At 44.5% G+C, this 9,300-nt stretch overlaps 1 protein-coding gene across 2 annotated transcripts in view; it reads left to right on the top strand.

Annotated features, from left to right (window-relative positions):
• The first annotated feature begins 1,211 nt into the window (after positions 1-1,211).
• Positions 1,212-9,300, top strand: part of TMEM108 (transmembrane protein 108) — a 330,997-nt gene continuing 322,908 nt past the window's right edge. For both annotated transcript variants that reach the window (XM_017955891.3, XM_017955890.3), the window contains exons 1-2: positions 1,212-1,354; positions 9,165-9,283. The gene's annotated coding sequence lies outside the window, so the exon portion shown is untranslated. The remainder of the gene's footprint in view (positions 1,355-9,164; positions 9,284-9,300) is intronic.

Genomic DNA, 9,300 nt, shown 5'->3' with positions numbered 1-9,300 from the left:
GACAAAGGTGAAGTTTTCTCTAAGAGATAGTTTGATCACCTTGATAAATAGCGAGAGAGAAAAGCTGAAGCAGGGTTATACCACCTGGTTTGAAGAGATGAGAGATGAAGGTTTTGGAGAGTTCAGCACTTAAGAATCTTGAAACCACGGCGGTACACTATTGGGTAATAAGAGCTTGGCTATGCTGAACGACAAAGGTTCTAGCTGACCAGTCCGAAAACACTGAGTCTTTAGGTTAAATTTGAGAGAAGATGACAGAGCCAGTGGGAGTCCTAACTTCTTGACTCTGGAATTACTGACAGAAGAATATTTGGACAGTTTTTAAGATCCCCAAAGCATATTATTTTACAACCTCTTTAGCTTATGCTTGAATTTGTGCTGTGACCGTTAGCTGCCTGGATGTTTACCACACATGCTTCTTTCTGAGCTAGCCTGTGTAGTTCTACAACAGACTGTTACATTTTGAGAAGCAGGGACCACTTATAACACTTCTCTGGCCAAGAGTCTGGCACCGCGCCACTCAGACATACACACCCAACCCTTTAGGATTAACGTAGACACAGTGTTCTCTTCCATGGCCATTCCGTCTCCACTTCCGGCTCCACACTCCAGTCACCAAGTTGGCATGATTGCTGCTCCATAGCCCAAGGGTGGGTAATGTGGGGGGGGATTAAACACACCTTCCGTCAGCTGGTGCCCAAACTGTAAGCATAACCAGGACAACCCAAGTAGCCAGTCACAGGAATGCTTCTCATCAGTGGAAGGACAAGAAAGGTGCAACTTTCAAATTACTTGGAACTGGGGCTACAGCCATTACTTTCGGACAGGTGCAATTCAAAGCGTGATCCTCCGACCAAGAACATCGTCATCGCCACCTAGGAGCTTATTAGAAATGCAGGAACTCAGGTCCCCATCCCAGACTTTCTGGATCAAAATCCGCATTTTAACAAGATAGTCAAGTGATTCTTATTTATATTATAATTTGAGAAGTCAATTGATCTGGTAATTGATCAACTGACTGCCACTCAGCCCCCCAAAACAGAGACTCAACCCTTTATGCCACCTCACACCCGCTCCGCTAGGTAGCAACCGAACCCCCAGGGACATCGGAGCGGGCGCTGCCGAGGGCAATTTGGTGATTGGCTGGTCTCACCACGTGACTGGAGCGGAGCCTTCTGTGCGACCGGATTGGCTGTTCCAGACGCTGACGGACAAGGCCGGGGCGGGCTAGAGCCCAGTCGGAGAGGCGCGCGCGGGGGCCCGAGGGGCTAAGGCGCGAGTGCGCGAGAGCGCGTGCGCGAGTGGTGGGGCTTTCTCCTGAGCCGTCGGAGGGAGCTGGAGCGCTTCTCCCGAGGTAAGCGGCGCTGCGGGCGGCCACCAGTCCCTCCCATGCTGGGTCCCGGCAAGCGGGTTAGGCAGGGCTGGGCGGGGCGCGGGGAGGTGTGGGGTCAGCTTGCCCCGGGAGCCCAGCTTCGGGGAGGATGCAGTCCCAGTTGCCTTGGTTTCCCTTTTTCTATCCTCTCAGGCACCTTCCCATCCTCCCCACTGCGGTGACGGGTCTGCCCGAGGGGAGTTGCCCACCTGGCAGCCCTGCCTTCGCCTTTGTTTCCCGCCCGGAAGGTTGCTGGCATGAACCCCCTCCCCAGGTGGAGGGTGCGGGTGATGGGGCGCGGGCGTCAGGGGCGCTGGACCTGGATTGGGGCCGAGGAGGAGGCGGCTTTAATGCAGGGGGACTTGTCACATGGGAGAACGAAGAAGAAATGTAGTGTCACTTTGGCCAGCCCGTGGGACTCGAACTAATCCCGCGGCCGCGAGCGAAACCGAATTTCTAGCGCAGCTGTGCGAAGAGCCCTCCTGCCTAGGTGCGGGCGGCCTCGCCGGGAACGGAACCCCCGTGCTGCCCGGGAGGTTGCTCTGCCCGCTGGACCTGGAGGTTTTCACCCCAGAGTTTCAGCGAAATTGAACGCTTTGAGCCTGCTGGAGGAATCCAGAGATTCGTTCAGAGGCTATTTTTTTTTCTTTTTTTTTTTCTAAGCAGTTGGGCACCGGTGGAGCCGGTCTAAATGAGAGGCTACAAAAAGGAATTTCAGATACAGCGAAACTGATGACTGGTAAATGGTGAGGAGGGAAATGCCTGCAGTGAACTGCAGACCAGACCATCACACTGAGATTCTTCCTTAAGAAGATAAGGTTTTTTTCAGAGGAAGAGTTGTAGTTTCTGTAAACAGGTTTTCCTGGGGGTGCCCAGGAGGGTAATTACTTATTTTCAGCATGTTGCTGGGTTGTGGGGAAAGGGAAGGCAGGGTCTAAACTACACCTACTCAGACCTCCTTAATTCTTTGAAAAGTGTGTGCTTGATGAAGACCATTTCGCTGCCAAAAGAGGTTTGTATGGGAGTCCGGGGGAGATGGATTGTTGCCTTTAAATCATACTTTAAAAAGGGGAAGGTGTGTCCAGGAACTTAAGAGCAGGTTGAGCTGTGCAAGGTATTCCCTGCCTCTCCTCCATTTTCCCAGACAGCTCATAGGCAAACATAAAAAGTCCCTTCAATTTTCCACGGGTTAACTTCTTGATTTGTTGAATACACCTGGTAATCGACTCCGTAAGAAATGGTTCAACTAACTCATTATGAAGATATTACTGTGTTCTGGAGTTTCCATGTAATTCATTCAGATCTCTTTCTGGTATGAGATGGGCAAGGGTCTCACTACCTTGTCCCTTGGGGACATCCTGATACCTTCAAAGCCCTTTATAGCTCTTAACATTTCCTGTACAACATCATGTTTCTTTAGGAAACGACCTGATTTCAAACCTCTAAAACACACCCCATGCCTGTGAAATGTCTACACTTGCTAATAAATCAGTTTACTAGGCAAGATAAATATTTTTTTAAGAGGAAACACCTAAATTTGTTAAGGGGATCAAATTCAGGTTTATCAGCCACAGCAAATCAACTTTTGTCGGTTTTCTGATATGCATAAAAGTAAAGAACAAGTTGTTGCAAAGCTCATTCAGAATATCACAAATGACCCTAGTGAAATATAGGTTGTCACCTGATAGACTGTCACACAAACCAAATTAGTGGGAATAATTTAAAACGTTATCAGAGTTTTCTTTTTTTTTTTTAGAGACAAAGTCTCACTCTGTCACCCAGGCTGGAGTGCAGTGGTGCGATCTCGGCTCACTGTAACCTCTACCTCCTGGATTTGAACGATTCTCCTGCCTCAGCCTCCCGAGTAGCTGCGATTACAGGTGTGCGGCACCATGCCCTGCTAATTTTTGTATTTTTTAGTAAAGACTGGGTTTCAACAGATTGGCCAGGTTGGTCTCGAACTCCTGACCTCGTGATCCACCTGCCTCAGCCTCTAAGAGTGCTAGGATTACAAGAGTGAGGCACCATGCCCGGCCAGAGATTTTTTTTTTTTTTAAGTGGCATGGAGTAGAGGGGAGAAAAGAATGCTGAGGGTAGGGTAGGTGGCATAGTATGCACTTCTATTTTCAGAGGAAAGAAACTCATCTTTGTTCCATAAACCACAGAGGGTATGCATTGTTTGTTTGGCCTGTGGAAGGGAGGCAGGGATTTTGAAAAGGTTGGGAAACACTGATTAGGTTATGCAAGGGACAACAAAAAGATTGACAGGCTTAGTCCATCTAGCAACATACTTCAGTGACCTATAGGACAAGGTTTTATTCTCTGATTCAATAAAAGCCCACTAGTGTTGCTTTCAAAGCAACAACAAAATCTTTTCCTTTCTGTCGTTTCTGTCCCCTGGGTCAGGGACGGGAAGGATAGAGAGTGAATGAGAGAGATTAGAGTCCGACCTGCATGCCTAAGCAGTAGTGTCCTTTGAGGCGGATCTGTGTCACGTTGTGTAAGTATAAGAGCCTTCATATTGAGAGGGATCTGAGCACCTTCCTTAGGACAGATACTGTAAGATACAGCTGGCTAACAGTGCCACAGGTGGGGGCACTGGGTGAGATCATCTCATAGGGAAGCATTGGGGAAAGAGGAGAGCCAGGAAATGTTTAATTCAGTAGGGCTCTGCTGCCTGCTTTTGGATCCTTGAGGAGGCATTTCAAGGCAGAGCTGCCTCATTGGCTAGCCTGGCTGGCTTTATGTGGCTTCCAGAGGACCTACCATTCACACGATGAAAGCTCCTGTGGTAGTTACGTGTCTCAGGTTGTAAGCATCAGTTATGCTTGTAATGTGCTTGAGAAAAGAAGGGCTCTCAAAGACCTAAATCTAGGCTGCCGTTCCTTCAGGTTCTTGGCTGGTGTCACCTCCAAGGCTCCCGGAAAACAAGTTGTACCCTCCTTACCAGTAGATGGCACTGCTGCCTCTGGGAATTCCTGGAGGAGCTGAACTATGGAGCTGGCAAATCAGCAGTGTGTGTAGCCTCTAGTCAGAAAATTTTGAAAGGCTATGTCAGCCCTCAAACAAAATCTCAAAGAAAATAGTTCTGAAAGCCGTAACTGTTTACATAAGGTAGGAATAATGTGTGTCATGGGGATTGAGGAATGGCTGTAATTACATTGACTGTACTTGCATGTTTCTGAAGGGAAAAGGCAGAGAGTAAACTGACAAGCATCATAGCATAGGCTTTAAATGCACCCGGCATACGTATCGTTGGTTAGTTAAACATAATAATCACGATTTCATGAAAGTTTCCAACAACTTCATCATTTCTAATTACTTGCGTGTGAAACTAGTCTACACACATGGATGGGACTATGGAAATGTACATGTGAATTTTAAACCTGAGCAGTAGCTGGTAAGTGCATGCTCTGAAGATAGCAGTGAGAGTATCAGTAAAAATAATGCTGATAAAGTAGTCACTGTATTTCAGGGCTGTCCACAGAAGATAGGTCAAAATAATTCTTAATTCATTTCTTCTAAAACTTGAAAATTCCTAACAGATGTTTTTAGATTTTCTTAGTTAATGCTGACCTTTCAATATTACATTAGCAGCCCCAAACTTGTGCTTTGGTTTTAATGATGTTGTTAGTCAGGGTTAATTCATCCATCCACCTATTTTGAAATAACTGTTCTTTGTTCTCTAGCTGTTGTTTATTGTTCTTTGAGATGGGAAGGTTATAGTGTGTAATGAGGGCCCCAGCTTTGACTCTGCCTGAGGTATAGGATACTGCTTCTAGGTGCCATTACCCAGTCACCTGCTGCTTTATGTGGCTCCCATCCTATGGCTTAGGTTATCTGAGGTTTCTTTCTATCTCTGCAAGTGAACTGATGAGCTTATCTTTACTACCAATGCTGAATACTAAAATCCTGCTTGTGCTAGATAGCGGTAGGCCCAACAGTCCATTAATGCCACTTTATTATGTGACTAAAAATAAATCTATTCACCTTTCTGAACCTTACTTTTCTCACTTGTTCACTGAGATTGATGAGATAGTGGATGTCTCTTAAAATCTCTTCCAAGTCTAAAGTTCTATGGTTAGGTGATTCTCATAAGGTATTTCTGAAGACTCTAAAAATTATTTAGAAAATATATTCATACTGTGAGCTTAGAGCAAAAAGACGTCTTGCTAATGTTTCTTTCCAGAGAAATGGTTGTGCATTATGTTAGGATCCTAACTGTTCAGAGTAGGAAGAAACCCTTGAAGATTATTTAACTTAACCTTCTCAGTTTATAGAGAGTTCAATTCAGAGATGAGTGACTTGACTAAGGTAACAGAGCTAGTTAGTGGCAGAGAACTAGTTAGAGGACTAGGGTGCAAGCTCAGGACTCAATATAGTTTTCCCTTCTCCAATGCTGCTTTATTTCATCTGCCATCAGGCCACAGAATATGCTGTGTCTACAAGGCTGGGGCCAAGAAAATTTTCTGAGTAATTCCTTAATGTAGGGCTTTAAAGCAACAGCATGAATAGCTTTGAGTTTTGGCAGAAATTCAAGGTCAGGCTTCTCTTTGCAGCGCATTCTTTTCTTCACTGATTGATCGTGAGCATTTTTTACTGTGCATCTTTAGGCTTTAAAAACTTTTCTGCATATGCTGTTTCTTGTAAGGAAAAACTTTCATCATCCTAGAAGAATCATTCCTCAATCAGATGTTCTTAAGTTGGGTTCATGGACTCCCCAGCATCTCTCTGGATAGGAGAATCTTTCGTATAATTCACTTCCTTTGTAATCTTATGTGTTTTATCTTATACATTTCACACATAATTCTGAGAAGGGGGTCCTTAGGCTTCAAGAGACTACAAAAGAGGTCTGTGGCACACACACAAAAAATAGGGTAAGAATTCTGAGTTCTTGTCTGAGGAGCTGAAAAACATTAGGGTGGAAGAGTGTTAGGGGTAAGGTATGGGGTAAACTTATTGAAGTTCGTAGGAACATTTTTACCTTGTAACAAATTGCTCACTAAATGATGCTAATAGCATTTTACCCATCTTAATAATGTATATGCGAGTATTGATTTCCATTTATCATTCCTTCCTCAATAAGTACTCTGTCCTAATTTTAACAAAACATTTTCAAATTCATGTTGCTTTATTGGCAATGACACCCATACTAAGAGGCTCCCTTCTTCCCCAATCTGACTTGATTTCCAGATGTTCAGTTCCTTTCTAATTCATGACTTGGAGTTTTTGACTTCTGAGGTACTACACCTCATGTTCAACTCTAGGCTCCTAGGACCCACCATGATCCCAGAGATGCAAAATAATTTACATGCTAGGAATTTAAAAAACTCTTTAGGTTCCTTTATTTGTACCCGGGATTTACCACAGAAATTGCTGCTCCTCCTCGGCTAATCGTTTTCCTTTTCTATTTGCAATCCCAGATTCTCTGTTTTCCTAATTGTTTCCAAATAGGAGTGACTGGGAGTTTGTATAAATTGGAAATAAAAATCCTTGTTTAAAAATGCAAATTTTTTGAATTTTGAAGAACATTTGCTTGAAAATCTCTTGCTTTGTGTCTTGTGACACCTTGCCTGCTTTTGGTACCATAGTGACCCATGTTGGTGAATTCACCTGCTGGCACCTTTTTGGCTATGTATCTTTTTGGCCAAAGTAATATTTGTTCTTGCTTTAGTAGAAGAATAAAAATTACCTTTCCTTCTTTAGAAGGCGATAATTGAGTTTATGTAATAACCTAATTATGTTATGTAATGTCAAATTTCTGCATTCTAATCTCAGTATATTGCTGAGTTATTGTGAGATTTTGGGGGCATGATTGATTTCTCTGAGCTTGTTTCCTTGTTTGGAAAATAAGGGGAGAGAGTAGTGACTACTTTAATTGTTTCCTGTTCCAAAATCCTGTGACTCTAAGAAATTGTACCTGGGACCCAGACTAAACATATCCTAAAAAATGCTGCCTAGGGGCTGGGCATGGTGGCTCACGCCTGTAATCCCAGCACTTTGGGAGGCCAAGGCCGGCGGATCACAAGGTCAGGAGATCGAGACCATCCTGGCTAATATGGTAAAACTCCATCTCCGCTAAAAATACAAAAAATTAGCTGGGTGTGGTGGCAGGCGCCTGTAGTCCCAGCTACTTGGGAGGCTGAGGCAGGAGAATGGCGTAAACCCAGGAGGCGGAGCTTGCAGTGAGCCGAGATCACGCCACTGCACTCCAGCCTGGGTGATAGAGCGAGAGTCCGTCTCAAAAAAAAAAAAAAAAATGCTGCCTAATTGGGTATTTATTTATAATCAATTAGTGCCAGGATAATAGTTCTTTATATCTGCAAATCATTTTATGGTTTTCAAAAATATTCTCTAATCCTTTATCTATTTTCTACTCAAAATGCCAAAGGACAGCAGCATGAGTATTACGTGGGAGCTGGTTAGAAATACAGAATCTCTGGCTTCACCCATGACCTACTAAATCCGAACCTGCATTTTATCAAGATGCCTAGAGGATGCACATGCACCTTAAAGTCCAAGAAGTTGCTGGCTTGTGCCTGTACAACTGGTGCTTTGGGAGGCTGAGGCAGGGGGATTGCTTGAGGCCAGGAGTCTGAGACCACCCTGGATAACACAGTGAGACTCCATCACTATATACATTTAAGAAGAGATTAGCTGGGCATAATGGCACATTTCTATAGCCCTAACTACCCAGGAGGCTGAGGTGTGAGGAACACTGGAGCTGAGGAGTTTAAGGCTGCAGTGAGCTGTCATCACACAGTGTACTCTAGCCTGGGCAACAGAGTGAGACCCTATCTCTTAAAAAAAAATTCTGAAGTGCTGCTTTGTTTCATTTCAAGTCTTTTTTTTTTTTTTTTTTTGAGACGGAATCTCACTCTGTCGCCCAGGCTAAAGTGCAGTGGTGCGATCTCAGCTCACCGCAAGCTCTGCCTCCTGGGTTCACATCATTCTCCTGCCTCAGCCTCCCAAATAGCTGGAACTACAGGCGCCCGCCACCATGCCTGGCTAATTTTTTGTATTTTTTAATAGAGATGGGGTTTCACCTTGTTAGCCAGGATGGTCTTGATCTCCTGACCTCATGATCTGCCCGCCTCGGACTCCCAAAGTGCTGGGATTACAGGCGTGAGCCCCCGTGCCCGGCCGATTTTGAGTCTGTGAGAGAGGAACAGTATTTTACAGCTGAGGAAACTGAGACTCAGAGTAGTTGAGTAACTAAGTCAAGGTTACTGTGCTAGTGTCTCATTCAGAACCCTCTACTCTAAACCTAATGCTGTCTTCGTGATTGGGCTGGAGTCACTTTTGTATGATGGAGTCTGGTCACTGCCCTGCAGCCCATAACGTTAAGTGTGACTGTGTAATTGAGTTTTAGCCAACCAACAGAATGTGATGGAAGTGGAAAAGTATTGTGATCCACTTCTAGGGAAAAAAGCACAGAGAATGCGTATGGAAGTTTCTTCATACTGTTTTCCATTCTTAGCTGACTGGAATGGAGAGAACCCATAGGGCAACCTTGGAAATTATGTTTTAAACATGGCAGGACTTTTCTCAGCCTGGGTACCTGGATCACTGCATTAGGTCCACCCCACTGACATGTTCAACTGTCCAGTATGCATACATGAATCAGAAATAAACTTTTATTGAATTTGATTATTATATTAAAGCTATTATACATGTTTGAGTCTATGTGGTAAGCACTTAGTGTACTCTCGTATTCACTTCAGCAGTGACTTGGGACTTGAAGTTGTGGATCCTTTGGCCTAATGCATTTTTTCATTTTCATCTTTGCCAGTTGGTGATAGATTGGTGGTCATCCAACATGCAGAAATGAATGGGCAGTGAAAAGCAGCAGAGCCGATGGGTCATGAGGATGTAAGTGCGTTTGAAGGCTTCCATACCCTCTACTCCAGGGTAAGGCAAAGGCATTC

Source organism: Papio anubis, chromosome 2 (genome assembly GCF_008728515.1).
Source record: "Papio anubis isolate 15944 chromosome 2, Panubis1.0, whole genome shotgun sequence".
NCBI lineage: Eukaryota > Metazoa > Chordata > Mammalia > Primates > Cercopithecidae > Papio > Papio anubis.
This window is presented reverse-complemented; position numbering and strand designations above follow the sequence as displayed.